Here is a 16556-nt window from a genome sequence, read left to right as displayed (position 1 = left end):
TTCACTTCAAGCTCACAGACCCCTGGTTAAGAACGCCTGCTGTAAAAGATGCTCCAATCAGGCTTTATGAAAGGCCTCCAGTTCCATTAACCTTCAGGAAACTCACCTCATTTGGAGAACACTGACTGACTGCCGTTACTCTGCAACGTGACATCGTTTTGCACCTTACAGAAGAAGAAAAAGAAAGCATGGTATATTCCCCTGGACTGTAAAATTGCTGTGGTGAGAATGCATCTTTCTTCCTTCCTACACTACATTAACTAGTGAGTGTGTTAAGTCAGGCATACACACATTTCCTAAACCATGAAAGTTGTATTCCTAGAAGAGTACATATGAACTGGAACACAAACTAAGGTGAGGGGACCTCCCAGCACAAAGTACCTGTCGACATCAGCTTGTCTGTTTACCTGCGTGGTTACCGGCCATGCTGCCATTGGCTTCTTCCACATGCAGCCCCAACCCCATTTTAATTACAGTCTTCTAGAAAGGGTCCAAGCCAGCAGTTCCCAAATACAGAGTCACACGGGGAGCTGTTAATAAAAAACTTTGCCTGAACCCAAAATCACCCGGGCAAATCACATGCTGTCAGTTCAACATCAATTTGCCTTGGCAATCATGGTTCAAAGAAAGTTTTCAAGAAAAAAAAAATCTCAGTTAAAATGTGCAGAGCTTGGAATTGACCATGGATGACATTCTGGTTTCCAAGAGGAGTGGCTCAGTGGGTGCTGGTACCTCGGAGGCCCACAGAGAAGACACTTGGGAGCAATTCCAGAAGGATGCTGACAACTCAAAGACAACTCCAAGAAAAAATGGGCCCAGGACGTGAATGGATGGTCCTCCAAAGAATATATACAAATGGCAAAAAAGCACATGAAAAGATGCTCAACACGACTGGCCATTAGGGAAATGCAAATCAAAACCAAGACGTGATACCAAGTCACACCCACCTGAATGGTTACTATTTTAAACAATGGGAAGTTACAGGTGTTGGAGAGGATGTTGAGAAACACATCCTCAAACGTTTTTGGTGGGAATGTAAAATGGTGCAGTCACTGTAGAAAGTTTGTTCTGAGAAAGCACAGAATTAACATATGGCCTAGGTATATACCCCAAGGACCTGAAAGCAGGGTCTCCAACAGCTATGCATAGCAATATTCATACTAGCCACAAGGAGGAAGCAACCCAAGTGTCCTTCAAGGGAAGGAGTGTACAAACAAAATGTGTTACACACAACGGAAGATTATGCAGCTGTGGAAGGAATGGAGTCCTGACTCATGCAATGGCATGGATGAACCTTTTTGAATAGAAGAAGCCAGGCACAAAAGGGGAAACGTGGCAGGATCTCGGTGATAGGAAATAATTAGAATGCACAAATTCATAGAGGCAGGAGGTAGACTACAAGGTCGGGGTGGGGTGGGGATGAGTACAGACTTTCTGGGTGGTTGAGGAAAACATTTTGGGAATGGATGGTGGTGATGGGGTTGAGAGCACCACAGTGTGAGTGGGATTAAGGCCAATGAACTGTATGCATGAAAGGGGCTAAATGGGAAATGTTATGCTGTACATATATAACCACAACACCTGTTTGTTTGTTTTTTAACTAAGGAATTTGATAGCTTCTCTTTAGCCATGTAGAGAATGAGAAATGTATGAGGCCTGGAGATGAAAAAGATCAGCAGTCCTTTGGATATACATATTTGAATTTTGGGGGGTAGAGATTGGGGCCTGGAGCCATTCTCATTCAAGGGGCACCTGAGCCCATAGCATACCAGGAAAACCAGGGGAGAGAGATGCAAGGAGATGAGGGGACCTGCAGGGCACAACGCTAGCTTATTTCATGATGTTCTGTCTTCTTTTCTTAATTTTATTTTTTAGGAGATATCAGGGACTGAACCTGGTACCTCGTACATGAAAAGCAGGCACACAGCCACTGAGCTACACTGCTATACTCTACCTCCTTTTTTATTTTTTATTTTTTATGATAATCAAGAACCCCGTAGAGCCACCCTAATGAAAATGCTGGTAATTGCTAATATAAACTTCTTCATACATGCCACCAAGTTCATGCCAATCTCTATTCTTATCTCGAATTCACTGTTGAGGAATGTTATTCTTTAAAATCTTAAAGTGGGCATGGGTCAATGGATAGAGCATCCACCTACCATATGGAGAGCCCAGGGTTCAATCCCCAGGGCCCCCTGACCTGTGTGATGAGCTGGCCCATGTGCAGTGCTGCCACACACAAGAAGTGCTGTGCCACACAGGGGCACCTCTGTGTAGGGGTGCCCCACATGCAAGGTGTGCACCCCACAAGGAGAGCCACCCCACATGAAAAAAGTGCAGCCCACCCAGGAGTGGTACCACACACGTGGAGAGCTGATGCAGCAAGATGACACAACAAAAAAGAGATGCAGTTTCCCAGTGCTGTCTAATAATGCAAGTGCATGCAGAAGAACACACAGCAAATGGACACAAAGAGCAGAAAACGGGGGGAGGGAAGGAGAGAGAAATAAATAAAATATTTTATATATTACGTTCTAGCTTTGGGTTTATGTCAAAACCAGAACATATGATTACGGTGGAAAATGTCATTAATTTCCCTATTCAGTTAAGTGGCTTTGTTAGAACTCCCAACAAGGAACTTGACTTCTGGGTTGGTTCTCACCATAAGCAACGCCTTCCCCTCCTATTTCCTGTCATTCCCCCTAACCCTTCAGCTCATTCTCTATTATTTATATACAGAAAGGTCATTTGCAGTTCTCCCTGAATGGATGCCAAGGCTACCCAAACTTGCTGTGGAAAGTCATCAAACGTGAGTATAAAGCCAGAGAAAGCACTGCCAATGGCAAACGGCCTCATGCTCTTGGCCTCCCCGTATCTAACTGGGCCCCACACCATTACACACGGTGCAGCTTCCTGCACACGTGCTCAACACAGCCTCCAGTTACCAATCCAAGACAACCCCACCCCACCAGCCTAGTTTACTCCTCTCTCCATAAACTCCTTTTCCCATCCTCAGCCACCTAAGTGCCTAAGACAGACTCAAGATGACAACTCTATTGCCTTCAAATTCTAGTCCTCTACACCAAAACAAGGCTGAAGCCACTCTAGGTTACCAAGAGATACTGGTTAGTTGATTTAAGAGTATCCTGGAAGGTTTGCTCTCTTCCCAAATGGGATGAAAGAGAGAATGTGAAAATAACCAGATCATAAATGAGAAACATATTTAAGTTCTGCATAATCATTATTGCCACCCTTACCAAGGCACAACTTCCTTTTCTTTTTCCTGCTCTTTGTGACTTCTTTTTCCCACCAGAGCCAGCTAATCCAACCTCCCTTTTTAAAATCGTGAACACGCATCTAGTCAAAGATGGTGACTTGCCCTAGAAGGAAGACAAGGAGTAAGAATTTCTTACTCTAGTAGGAGGACTCCTCATCCAACCAAAAAGGATGGGAAAAAACACCTTGAATTAATTAACATAACACAAAACATTATACTTGAGATGGACTCAAGGTATTTTCCCAGAGGGTTTGTGTTTCCCCCAATCTCCTGAAGTCAGGTACACAGGTATATCTCTTTTTGAGACTCTATGAGAGGGTAAGTTCAAGGACATTTCAAGCAGGTGCTTAAACAAAGGGGGAAGGGGGTGGTGACCAAACTGACTGAAGGATTGATACATTACTTGGAACTGAAATATCCTTCTTTGGGATGACACTAGGATTCTCCACATAATAAAATGATGGCAAACAGTCAAACTTTGGGAAAATCCCATGAAGCTTTATGGGCAAGTGTAAACGTTCCAGATACATTTCAATTTAGATAAGCATAAGGAACTGCATTACAAGAATAGAATATAAATTGTGCCTAAATGATGGAGTACCTTCAGCAATCAGTGAAAACCCAGTGCTCTCTCCACTGAATGGGCAGGACACTGAAATTCTCCTTCCCAAAGTCCATTTCTTATCATTGGATCCCCTCTCTTTCTCTCCCTTCCATAAGCCCTCAGGGACTGCTGGCTGTGTGCATGACCCTGCTCAGAGGGGAAGCCCTAAGTGTCTGTGATTCTGTCAAACAATGGGAGAAAAGCAAAGAACAGGAAAAATAAAGAGGAGATCAATAAAGAGACAATGGGAGAAAACAATGGGAGAAAAGCAAAGAACAGGAAAAATAAAGAGGAGATCAATAAAGAGAATAAAAATCCCCTGGGAAAATCTAGAACTGACTGCAGAGAAACAGCTCACCTTTGCTGATGGGAAAATGAGAGGAAGTTCAACATTAAAACAATCTTGGACAAATATTAAGAGAATGTGACACTGAAATATTCTTTCCTAACCACTGAGATGTCCAACCTTAGTAGAAGTTCTTAATAACTATTGGAACTGACTAGTGCTCCACGGCATCAACAAAAAGCACTCAAGTATAGAGCTACTTGGATTAAAGGATGGGATGAAGACTAGACCAAGGCAAAACTTGACCTGGGGTCAGTCAGTACCTAGTCCAGGATATACCCACCCCTGTTCCTTCCATTCCCCATCTGCATTCCTGGTGGGAGGCAAAATGCATCATCATGAACACACATGCTCTCTACCCCTGCTGAGACTAGTTGTTCAGAAAAGGATTGTTCTATTCGGGTCCCACTAGGTTTCTAAATATGACAAGGCTTTGTACATCACCACTAGTCCACATCATGCAGAGGCAAAAAGAGTAGAAAAGCAGGGCCCAGCCATTTACTGCCTAAGTCATCCAGGCCAGCACGTGCCCTCCTGGCAGCTCCAGGTCCTGCACCTGTAGATTGTGCCTCATAACGCCCACCTTTCCCTAATACCTTGTCTGGATCCTGAACTCCTGAGGGTAGGGCCTTGGCTTAATTCACTTCTAGTTCTTTGGGTGCCGTGGTATGTACTCAGTAAGTATGTGCAGAATGAAAGGAGTAACAATGACACATGTCAAACACCTCACACCGTCTGGTTGCAGTAAGGCCTCAATATATGGCAGGTTTCACCATCAGGAAAACCTGCATTTCAGCGGAAGACACTGGAGGTCCTGGATGATCCTCCAATTGTACATTGAGATGGAGTGGACACACTGTTTCCCCTAGAGGCTCTGAGCCCTGCTGGGACTCCTGATGCCATGCTCATGGGTGGGCATCTGTCTGGTGAGGTCAAAAGTGTGCCTTCAGCAGGACACTACCTTGGTCTGGAAACATCCCCCCATAGACTTATGAGTTGCAAGGGAGGATTAAAAAAGCAGTAATTACCCAGTGGGGAAATTGGGCCACACCTTGGCCAGGTGAAGGAATTACTACCACCAGGGAGGGGTAGATGGGTGTGGCAGGCCTCCAGCTGGGGCATGCCTGGGCAGTTTTCCAACCAAGAGTGCAGAACCCCAATCTAATTATGAATCATCAGGGAACCTCAGATGAACGTAAAATGAGGGAACATTCTAATGGAAAGGGGGTGGGGGAGAGCAGGGACTGTGTGCTTCAAAATTTCAAGGTCACAAAAGTTAAAGTTTGTAGAATGTTCCAGATCAAAGGAGGCTGTAGCTACACCCCCAATAAATGCAACACCAATGCCTAGACTAGATCCAGCACTGGAGGGGGCAAGGCTATGAAGGACCTTCCTTCCTCATGGAAGGAAGATTAGATGAAAGTATTTTATCAATGTAGATGTATGAAGGTAATATTGAAAGGTAGCTCTCTAAGATAAAATGCCTGTTAGTAAAAAACCCACACTGAAATGGTGAGGAGTAAAGGCCATGGTATAAGAAGCATACCCTCTAATGGTTTAGAAAAAGAACTCTGTGTATATGTGTTGTGGGCTTTGGAGGGAGGGGAAGAAAAGAGAGGGAAGGGGGAATTAGAGATGGAGTAAATGGCAGTACAAATGGAGTGCGTGTTAATAATAGGCAAATGTGGGTAAAAGAATAAGTGGATAGTGGGGAGTGGGGCATATGGGAATCCTGTACATTTTTATGTGACAGTTGCATAATCTAAGTCTCTTTTAAAAAAATAGAAAAAAAGAATATATGAATGTTCCTTGAAATGGCTTTTTTTGGGGGGGGGGACGACAATCTTTTATAAGTTTAGAATGATTTCCAAATAAAGTCCTTAAAAAATAAAATGTGCCCATGCAGAATCAGCAGCAGCAGTGTCTGGAATGGAGAGCTGATGACATGGGCCCAGGGCAGCCTGCACATGAAAGGCTTTCTGCTGTTCCATGATGGGGTGATGCAGCATCGTCTCCACCAAAAGGTGGGGTGCCCAGATTCTGTCTAAGACCACCCCCGTAGCAATAACAGACCAGGAGAACAATAACAGCTACCGTTTATGGCGTGGCCTGTGTGACAAGGCGCTTCCTGCATCATCTCGTTCCATTTTTATAACAGCTATTATTCTCACCCCAATTAACAGAAAATGAGGGCAATTAACTGGCCCATGGTAAACCCTTGAGCTGGGAATGACTGATACCCAAAGCAATTGCAAGTCACTCTGCTCAACAACTAACCCATACTCTCAGGGGACAAGGCTCTGACCTTTATTGCCCCCTTTTCTCCTATTTCTTTAGCACAGAGACTTACCAGTGTGAGACTGCACACGGACTGACACCTCAGGGTATATAATTTGGCTTGTGTACAATCCTGCCTCGACATTGGCCACTCTAAGCCCATTCGACAAGAAGGGACTTAAAGAGTGTTCCTCACTCAAACCTCCCTCCCTATGACCAGGGTAAGTTCATCTTTTTAAGCCCCTCTAGGTTCATCCCTACCGTCCTGTCAAAACTGCCTTCTCCACAGCCACTCAAATTTTACTTCATGTAACTTTCCCAAACCCCCCTTTCCCTGTTCTCAGATAGTTCTGGTAGTTTCTCTTTGATATATTCTTTTCTTTTCTTTTCTTTTCTTTTTTTTAAGTAATAATAAACTTTATTTTCAGAGAAGTTTTAGCCTTACAGAAAAATGACACCAGAAGGACAGGCCATTCCATACGACCCACCACCACCACCCATGAATCTTCAGGGAACGTGGCAGCCAGAATTCCATGGCAGGCCCTGGCTAGTCTGAGAGCACCCTTACCTCACACCCTGGCGATGTCTCCAGCTGAATCTGACCACTGTAGGAACAAGGGAGAAAAAAGATAGCAGGGGAATTTAAAGCACAAATGCTTCAATGTAAAAAGGAGGAGTCTGTTTTTGTTATTAAAAGGTAAACGTATTTCAGTGCAGAATCTTGTAATTCTAAGGCTTCTGCTGATTCCATGGGATAAAGGTTTACAACACTTCTCTTGCTAATATCTTTGCTTAATCTAAAGGGTATGACGTGGAAAGACGTAAGCAATTTTATTAAGCATTTATTTGTAATAAATTCTACCACTTTGGGTCATCTTTAGTTTCAAAAGTTATTATCTCTTTAGGATTAAATGATGGAAAGTTTATGATAAAATTTCAAACTACACAGTATTTTCCTACCACATGCCAAAATATAATTTTCCATTTGCTATATCTAAATCTAAGTTATTTGCTACCTAACAGAAATTTCTGAGAAAGCCATCCTTTTCATAGGTATCACATGCTAAATTTTATTCTAGAATTTTATTTACAGAAGCAAGTTAAGTTGTTGAGAGTACTACATTATGGAATATGCATAAGGGAATTTGGTTTTAATAGGATCAACTCTGATTTACCCTAAAGCTTTCACTTCAAATAAAAGAATTCATAAATAATTTGTGATGCATTTTTATTTTTGAAATTTTCTAATATTTAGAATCTGAATATTAACCAGTGAGATTTTTTACAAAGAGCTATAAAACCACAAATCTCAGAAAGTGATATAAAAATCACAAAGCCATTTTAAAGGGTAGAAATGCATTCATGTTATACATGACTATTGGAAATGCTATCAAACTAATGATCAGAAATCCTTGAGAGAAGAAACCAAGATAAAGGCAAAACAGGACCTCAGTATTTCACTACATGTTTGAATGTTAAGGTTGTATAAAATCTAAATCTTTGAAATGTAATACAACAATCAGTGCTTAACAAAAATAAAATCAAAAGAATAATGCCTGACAAAGTAATTCTCAATAAATACTTAATAATTTTTTCAAAACCCACACAAAACACACACACACACAAAATCTGGAATATCCAATGTGTATATAAATGTTTTTATGATTAATTTTCAGCCCCATGCCACGAGAAATAAACAACCTCCATCTCTTGAAGTGCAATCTCTTTTTAAGAAGTAAACAGGTGGGCTGGAAAGTCTCCTTTTTCCAGTTTTTTTTTTTTTAAACCAAACTAGGTTTCCAAAAAAGTGTGAGTGTACTAGGTGGCTTAATGGGATCGGATACTGCAACAGGATGGTTTGTATATTTGGGCTAGGATTTTTCCTAACTGCTGGAGGGTAGAATCCTGGTTGGTTTTTCCTAGGAGTCCAAGATTTCCCTTGAAGGTTTGAGTAATTGGATGTGGTCCTTTAAACAGAATTTCAAAAGGTGAATAACCCCAGGACCTGGGGAAGCCTCTGACTCTAAGGAGTGCTAATGGGGCAGATTTACTCAGGGGAGGACTTTTTTTTTTTTTTAACTAAACTTGGCTAGGGTGGTTTTGAGAGTTAGGGTTTTACTTTCCCTGAGCTCTGGGGCTTATATGCTGTATGGAGTTTTCACTTAATTTGTAATATTTTGCTAGCTCTTGGGTGATGGCTGCTATGAAAGCCAGGCCATTGTTGCTGCTTATGGATAAGGGTATTCTGGGCCATGAAACTTTTCAGAGCAAAGCTTTAGTTACTTTCTTGCTTTTTTAGTGTGGTGGGAAAGGCCTTGATCCAGTCCGAGAAGGTGCACATTATTACTAATGAGTACCTATACCCTCGACTTGGTTTTATTTCTGTGAAGTCCATTGCTAAGTTTTTAAAAGGGGCAGTTCCTGTGTGCTGGATGCCCACGGGGCCTGGACCTCGGGAGGGGTTGTTCTTAGGCAGGTTTGGCATTGGCCACTAACGGTGGTGCAGGGCGAGGCCATCCGGCACTGTAGTAATATTTTCTGAGCAGGGCTCTTCAAGCAGCTTTTTGCAGGTGGGTGAGCTGGCGGTATTGTTGAACAAGGGTGTGGGCGGTCCCCTTTGGGATGAAGACTTGGCCACCTGGAGGTAGCCAGTTTCCCTCTGGTGCTTTTTTGAGATGACGGACTTTAGGTACCAAAATTGTTGCTGGCAAATCCGAGCCTATTTCCATCTCTGAGAAAACTGCTGCTGTCTGTGAATAGGGTTTGATCTGGGCAAGAAAGTGGCCTGTCCTGGAGGCCGGGGCAGCTGGCATACACTTTTTTTTGTTACTTCTGCACAGTCATGTTCAGGAGTCTTTCTTTTGGTTGGCAGGAAAGTGGCAGGATTCAGGAAAAGGAGTGGGGGAGTTTTAGAAGCCCTGTGGGAGTTGAGTCCAAGTTAACTGAACTTTTTTGTTGAGTTTTGGGATTCTCCCATTCAAGAGCAAATAGGATTTGGTTCTGGTGAGCCACCCACAGGCAGAAAAAAAGGATTTTTTAAGTTCAGACAAGAAAATCAGGTGGCCCCAGGCCATAACTGTCCCATTAAGAGGTACTGGCAGCAGCGGAGTGTTTCAGGGTGAAGTATTCCTCCCTTTTCAGGGTGGCCTTTTGCGATTGGTTGGGTCTGGATTTTTTAAGGCTGCAGTTAACAGGGAGACCTACTGTTTTATTCGCTTTTTTGCTTCCCTTTCAGCAATTTTGTCCCGACTGATGAATACCATTTGAGACTTTGAGGAGCTGGGAGATGTTTATTTCTGTGAACCCATTTAGCTTTCAAAGTTTGCATTTGATGTCTCACACCTCCTGGGTGACGAGACCTGCACTGACCATTCTCTGGCTTTCCAGGGCTTCTGGGTTGAAGGGAGTGTAGATCCGGAAGGCTTTGCAGAGTTGCTCATAAAAATCCCCCAGAGGTTCTTCAGCCTGTTGAGTGATGGCGGCCTTGTAGGCTGTGTTTGTGGGCTGCCTCGCTCTTTCTCGTACCCCTCTGAGGAGGGCTTTTTGATACCACTGAAGGGCAGCCTGTCCCTGATTTGTGTTAAAGTATCAGGCTGGTTGAGCTTTTGGTGCTGCTTCTGGGGCCCATTCCTCTGGTTTCAAGACAGTTGTGGGGGCCTGTTCTCACAACCAGTTTCTGGCTTCCATGAGGATCTGGCGTCTCTGCTCCATATTGAACAGGTTAGGAGGAGCTGGAGGCAATCACCCCAAGTGGGGCGGTGGTGTGGAAAATGGACTCCAGGAGGTGGATAAGAGCCTGAGGCTTTTCCGACTGTGAAGGGGTGGGTGCTTCCAGTTTAAGAGATCTGCAGGTGTGAAGGGCTGATGAAACAGGATTGGCCTCCTGGGTTGCTCAGTCCCATCTGCACTGATCTGGGTGAACCCTGTGTTTCATGGAGGGGCTTCTGAAGTGCAGGCTGCACTGACTGAAGTCTCCTCACCAAAGGGACCTCAGGAGCCCCCTCAGGGCTGACGCGCCTTGGGGCCTGAAGGTGGAGTCCTCTCTGGGAGATCTGCCTGTGGAGGCTCCAGGGCAGGGAAATGTTCTGGAATGGCTGTACTATACAGCAGGAAGAGTGGGTTTCCTTCTGGAGATTTTTGTAGAATAACAGGCTTTCAAAGTCTGGTTGTTTGTGTTACTAGGACCCTGCTCTGACCCTTCCTTCCAGCACAGAATCGAACCTCAGAGGGCAGGGTTTGGGCAATTTCTAACCAGGAATTGAAGTAGGGGAACTGAGCGGGGTGGCCGGGGCTTCAGTGACTGTCTGCCAAACTGCATGAACCTTGGCCTCCTCTAGGGTTCCCTGAGGGCTAATTAACACTAAAGTTAGGCCACTTGACTTTGCACAGAGTCCGGAGAGTTCTGGGGAACATACCATAATCCCTGGAAAAGCCCTTTTTGAAAAATTTTAATATAGCATCTAAGATGGTGAGTTTGGATTGTGATGATCCCATCCCTGAGCTGGTGTCACAGGTCAAACAAAGGAGGGGGGCCCCTCAAAAGGCCACTCAGATGCCTGCTTGTCCGTGCTTCTCAGGAGAACTTCGTCTCACCTTAGCTAAGGCATCATGTAGAGTCTGGATTATCCACTATGCCGGATGACGTAGCCACTGAGTGCAGGTTGGGACCTACTCGGGCCCCATAGTGCAGGCCATGGGGCCACAGACTGGATCAGCAGAGGCCTCTGCAGTCCCCAGTCATTCACTCAATCACTCAGAGGTTCCACAGTCCCGCCCAAGGAACTGCCCTATCCTGGAATCTTGAATCTCGAGATTTTGGGAGGTGACCATTCTCCACTTCTGTCTGGAGATGGGCCTGACTGGGACTCAGAGCCCTGGGGCCTTACCTTTCCAGCATCTTCATATGCTGTTCAACCCACCCCTCCACTGAGTCAGGCTGGGTCAGAGGACATGTTCCACAGGGATCCTTTCCCCAAAGGAGGCCCCATCAAGAGGACAGGTGGCGCTGCCTCCTTCATGTGGAGATCTCCACCAGCCATGCCTGCCAGTCCCAAACCAGAGGCTCAAAAGGCCAGCATGGTTGGGTTTCCCAGTCAGGGAACCAAATGTTGTAGCAAAGCCAGGAGTTCTGAGTGGCAGAAAAACCCAAGTGGTCCTCAGATGAGCAGAGGAACAGACTTATAACACACAGGCCCAGAGGAGAGTCACTTTCCAAATTCTGAGCCCTGTCTTTCAGTTTTCATAGGTTTATATAAGATTTTATGTGGGACTAGCATGGCTCTCACTCACTGACTAATGTGTTGCTAGGGTAATTTTGCAAGTGGGGTTACAGAAGCAGAAGGTAGGTGCAAGGTCATGCTTTTGTGGGCTGATTTATAGAAGCGGGGACAGGACTGGTTTGTTAGATCACAGAAGTGGGGGGGCAGGCAGGAGTGGTTCATTTGATAATCTCCTGCAAGGCCATGTTCTCATGGGCTGATTTAGAGAAGCAGGGCGCAGGAGTGGCTTGTTAGATAATTTTCTGCAAGGTTATGCTTTTTATTTCCTAACAGCCAGGATACAAAGGAAAGAATTATATGTAAATCAGAAGGTAATGAGATGTAACCCTCTCTTTCTACCAAATTCCACTTTTGGTGGTCAAGAATATCCTGCTGAAGCAATGAAGTAGGAAAACCAGCTTTTACCAGTTGGCTGGGCCTGCACAGAAGCCCCTGGCTGTCCTCACTTCAACCTGCTAATTAGCATAGCAAATTTCCCACCCAGGGATGGGGTTATCTGCCCCTTTCTTGATCACCCAATGTATGTGGAAGCATGATTTCCTGAACATACTAATCATGCAATTATATAACCAGCTATGTGTGCTCATCCATAAGCAGAAAAACTAATGCATAATCAAAGCAAATGTTAAGTAGTAACTTAGGCATTTAAGCAAGAGAGAAACTGCAGCATGGGGAGTTGGGTCTGAGTCACTTTGGACTGGCCTTGGCTCCTTACCTCTGCAGACATAATAAAAGTATGCCTACCTCTCATGTGAAAGTTTTCTTCATTCCATCTCTGCTTATCCACAGAGGCCCTGCTCTGAGGCCTAACAACTATATCTTTCACTATATAGGAAAAGAGAATAACTGAGAAGTATTTAAAATGACTAATTCATTTACAGAAGCTGAAACATTAGAAGTATAGACTAGATCTCCTATTTGTTCAATCCCCAAATGTAATGGGTTCACACACACCAATTCAAGTAAACCTCATACACTGAATATCTCAATTGATGTAAAAGATACACCAGGAACTTAGTATTTCAATTTAAAAATCCACAAAAAACCATTCATAAAGACTATTTCGTTTATTTAAAAAACTGACTGAAAAGGAAGGAAATATAGTTTCTGAACTGATAAGGCCATAATTATCCAATTAATTCTCAATGATTAGTAGTAACTTACAAAGTTTAGTTTCAACAAATAAATAGGTTACTAGTTAAAACTTCTTTACTTTCTGACTTGGGGTATTTGTGGGAAGGGCCAATTATCTATCTTCTTCATGCTTAGCAATATTGTATACCACTATAGTTATTTACATTAAACTTCACAGATAGAACCCAAACAGATTAAAAAACAAAGAAAACATTGGTATAGTCTCTTGTAATAATATTAGCCACCATTTACAGAATGGTCCCTATATGTTAGACATAGGTAATCTCAGTTTATTCTATAGACAAGGAAAATGGAATTTAGAGAAATGTAGTGATTTCCGAAGGATGCACAGGTATTACATGAAGAAACTGGGATTCAAAACCAGGCTTTGTCATTTCAAAGACTCCCACTTTTAACTACTAATAATGCTTAAAATGTTGCTTACCAAAAAAAACAAGGGTCAGTCACCAACTGCTTCCACCTCATTACAACGGATTATTAAAAATTGGACCTGTTCGACATTTATTTAGCACTTAGTATACATCTCACACCCTTCAAGGTTCTGGAGATCTGGCCTCTGTCATTGGGAGGCTCACAGTCTATCTGGAAAGACAGGCAATAGAAATGCTTTGCTTTGTTTATTGAAGGAAGTAGAAAAAGAAGGCATACAAAATAACTTCAATGCATTTTAACACATAATTTTCAAATCTATTATAATTGGGAGGCTTTTATTAATTGTCAGATGTAATGACTGAAATGAGTTTATGAAGTCTTATGCTCTATACACAGGTTCATGTAGGAATTGTGGATGCAAATATTAACATAAATGAAGCCAAGAGTTTCAAATGGATTGAGCAAGTGGAGGACCAAGAAAAGAAGAGAATATAAATTTAGGTTACCATGTTTATTATTCAAGGTTTAATAGCTTTAATTTAGATGTTTCCCTAAGCATTTATTTAATCTGAATTCTTCAATCACACTTGTGATAATGAGAAAGTAAATCATATGTTGCTTCCTCAAGGGAGTCATCCTGGATTCCCAGCATGAATAAAGCAACTTTATTTGCACAGCAGGATGTCCCAGAAAACTTCAAAACTCACTGAGGAGAGCTAGGCCTTTTTAACTATGTAATGTCTGCACCGCCAGTTCACATTTCCACCCTGAAAGGATCACAAACTAAGAAAGTCTCCTTTAACAAGTTCTTTGGTCTTATTTCTCTGACTTCTTGGGCATTTGTAACTAATTTAAAGTATTAGGATATATTCCTGAATATTCTATAGCAGCCATCAAATTCTGACTTTGATGTTTATTCATAAAAGAAACTTGCTAATAAGCTCTAATGAGCTTTGCATTACTACAGTGGTATGTGTAAATCCACACTTTCCTGGGTTTAGGATGCTAGCTGAAAGTAGAAAGCCAGCTGTTAAATGTCATGCCCTGGATCCTTGTGTGTGATATGGAAACCAGGGTCAGCATGTTCTGGAAAAGTACTCAGAGCTGCCACAAAATTGTAGCCTCAAAGAAAATCGTAGTTTGGGTACCTTAACTTTTGGCCAGTTTGCAATAAAATGGTGTCATATTTTCTCTGTTAAGAAAGCTGCAGATGCTGTATCCTGGCTAAAGGACTTACTACAACTCATTTCCAGTCAATTACGTGTAGTTGGTTGCTTTCGTCTGTGGAGTTGCCTCCACCGAGGAAAACACCTCCATTTCCTGGAAACCAGATTTGTGGAACCTGCTTCACTTTGTAGGGGGGCCAGTGTGTCCTCTCAGGGCTCACCCCAACCTTCCATGGTGTTCTCCTGCTCCTCATAGGCCCAGGACTGGGGCCTGGAGCCTCCTGCTCCCAAGGCGCCTTCCTCCTCGCCTGCGGGGCCCAGGAGCTGGGGGGCCCTGGGAGCCCAGGGGACTCTGCCAGCTTCCCTTGGAGAAGGTGAAGGGCACGAGGGGCCCTCCGCCTGGTGCCACCAGAGGGCGCAGCAGAGCCCAAAGACAAAGGTCTCCAGGCCCCGAGGGGGCGCTGCTGGGTGAGGCCAAGCAGGGGCCCTCCTGGAGGAGCCTAGCGGCTCTGCGGGGCTGCACGACCACCCGGGCCACAAGGACCGGCCTCTGTGCAGTACGAGGAGCCCAGGACGGCGTCCTCTGCAGCCTGAAAATGGCTGCGGCGCTGTCAGGGGCTGGGGTGGCCCAGGACGGCGACCACCCCAGGGAGCACCCAGGCACCTGATGGCAGCCAGGGCTCCTCCTACTGCAGAGCAGAGGCTCCTCCCTCAGGCACCCTGTGCTCCAGGGCAGCTGCTCTCCCAGCACCCTTACCCTCCCGCAGGCTCACCCTTCCCCGCCCCCCGCAGCCCTCCCCTCCAGGTGCCCCTGCGTCTCTGACCCACCTCCGACCCTTGGAGACATGGACCTCCCAGGAAGGGTCCCCCTCCCCCCTGCTCTGTCATCCTTGCCTGCCTGTGCTGGACCCCACGATTCCTGTCCCCCCTTCACTGTCATTTTTGACCCTCATGATGTCCTACATACCTTATCTCCATTCATCATGGAGGAAAGTTTAAGCCTTTGCAGAACACGGTTGTTCCAAAAGATAATTTCTAAAGAACAGATAGAGAAAAGTTACAATCACAAGACAATCATTCCTTTCATTACCAAACTACCAATTTAATGCAAACCTAAAGCGGATTCCATGAGCGTCTATCCAGAGTACCATTTTATTCTTAGACTTGTACATAGAACAGTCTCAAGTAATGCCCTTGTTGGAGCCAAGAGACAAAAGGACTCTGCTTTCCACCATTCTTTCTTCTGTTTGATCAACAATAAATCAAAGCAAAAATACACCTCCATAAAAATTACAACACTGGCTTTGTTTGGGAAATCTTAGTTCTCAGGAAGTGCCAAAAAGTTTTATGTATTTTGCCACATGTATTTGTTAGTTCAAGACAAATATATGATCTCCCAGACTATACTCAAATGCCCATCTTTCAAAAAGGACCTGGTTTTCTGGATTATTTAGATAGTTCACTGGCTTTTTCAGGTAAGGAGGTGGAAAAGAGATGACTCCCTTCTGAGCTCCAGGAAAGTCTCCTTCCTGTGGTTTATAAAGGATGGCTATCACACCGGCAAAATGTATTCAGTCTGCAAGTACACACTTGTGCACACACACGTACATACATACACACACACACAGAAACACACAGAGTTAACACTGTCATCAACACTTGACAAAGCAGAAAGCCTAAATACATTCAACATTGAATTCTTAAGGAAAAATGACTTGAATCTAATTTTTAAAAACTTAAGTCTTCAATATTGAATCTACTACATAATCATGTTTCCATTTAAAAAGGAGAATAGGTAACTCAAACAGAAATGAAACAGAATAATGTGGTGTTTTGGTTTGACAGAGAGCTCCCAATGCAAAGTACCAGAAAGGGGTTGGCTTTTACAACCCATTTATTAGGGCAAAATCCTACAGTTCTGTGGTTGTGAAATAGCCAAATCAAGGCACCATCAGAGATGCTTTCTCACCAAATTCAGCTCCTGGTGACCCTGGCACCCTGCCACGTGGAGTGACAAGACAGCAGCAGATCTCTGCCTGGTCCCTGCCTTCACTCAAGGCTCACCATTTCCCAGAGC

General features: G+C 44.0%; 1 long non-coding RNA gene across 12 annotated transcripts in view; it reads right to left on the bottom strand.

The window, feature by feature from the left end:
- LOC131273456 (uncharacterized) overlaps positions 1-16556 on the bottom strand; it is a 407742-nt gene that overhangs the window by 334470 nt on the left and 56716 nt on the right. For 11 of the 12 annotated variants that reach the window (XR_011645849.1, XR_011645848.1, XR_011645847.1 and 8 more), the window contains 3 exons: positions 15447-15514; positions 13366-13523; positions 107-164 (listed from right to left, as the gene is read on the bottom strand). This is a non-coding gene — a long non-coding RNA (uncharacterized lncRNA). Of the gene's footprint in view, positions 1-106; positions 165-7075; positions 7113-13365; positions 13524-15446; positions 15515-16556 lie in introns of all 12 variants that reach the window. The other variant, XR_011645846.1, reaches the window with a different exon arrangement.

The sequence above is a fragment of the Dasypus novemcinctus genome, chromosome 15, assembly GCF_030445035.2.
Source record: "Dasypus novemcinctus isolate mDasNov1 chromosome 15, mDasNov1.1.hap2, whole genome shotgun sequence".
NCBI classification, from domain to species: Eukaryota; Metazoa; Chordata; class Mammalia; order Cingulata; family Dasypodidae; genus Dasypus; species Dasypus novemcinctus.
Note: the sequence above shows the minus strand (reverse complement) of the source record. Positions and strands in the feature narration are given on the sequence as shown.